This window comes from Priapulus caudatus, unplaced genomic scaffold (genome assembly GCF_000485595.1).
Source record: "Priapulus caudatus unplaced genomic scaffold, Priapulus_caudatus-5.0.1 Scaffold5735, whole genome shotgun sequence".
NCBI lineage: Eukaryota > Metazoa > Priapulida > Priapulimorpha > Priapulimorphida > Priapulidae > Priapulus > Priapulus caudatus.
This window is the reverse complement of record NW_014582796.1, coordinates 6,578-7,169: the sequence shown is the minus strand read 5'-3', so window position 1 is coordinate 7,169 and position 592 is coordinate 6,578. Positions and strand designations below refer to the sequence as shown.

General features: G+C 64.0%; 1 long non-coding RNA gene across 2 annotated transcripts in view; it reads right to left on the bottom strand.

Annotated features, from left to right (window-relative positions):
* Positions 1 to 204: 204 nt before the first annotated feature.
* LOC106820007 overlaps positions 205 to 592 on the bottom strand; it is a 1,795-nt gene continuing 1,407 nt past the window's right edge. Inside the window, exon 3 of one of the 2 annotated variants that reach the window (XR_001395539.1) lies at positions 205 to 453. This is a non-coding gene — a long non-coding RNA (uncharacterized LOC106820007). Of the gene's footprint in view, positions 454 to 514; positions 577 to 592 lie in introns of those variants that run through there. The other variant, XR_001395538.1, reaches the window with a different exon arrangement.

The following is a 592-nucleotide window of genomic DNA, read 5'->3' as shown; positions in this document are numbered from 1 at the left end:
GCGCACTCACCACTACGCCCCTCGTGCCCTCCCCCTCGTGCCTCGCGCACTCACCACTACCGCCCCTCGTGCCCTCCCCCTCGTGCCTCGCGCACTCACCACTACCGCCCCTCGTGCCCTCCCCCCTGTGCCTGCGCATTCACCACTACTGCCGCACACAAGCAAGACCAGTATCCCCCCGCGCGCGCCCGCGCTTACTCACCACTTCGTACTCGTCGATGGCGTTCTGAAACTCGCGACGGTTCCCGCGCGTCAGCGTCGAGTAGATCTTCGTCATGACGGGCGTGTTGTCGGCGCTGCCCAGCGAGCTCGCACGCTTCGGCTCGGGGAGGTCGCCCATGAAGCGCATGATCATCTTCCAGATGACGAGCGACGCGGCGATGTCGCCGTCGTTACGCAGCGGCAGCAGCGGCGCCTTCAGCAGACGCTTCACGTACGAGTGCGACGCGTTGCCTGCGCGAAACACACGGCGGGGCGGCCATGTTGTTTTATAGTATGGAGCGGCCATGTTGGTAATATTTATACGGTAAATAGGCGCCTTCAGCAGACGCTTCACGTACGAGTGCGACGCGTTGCCTGCGCGAAACACACG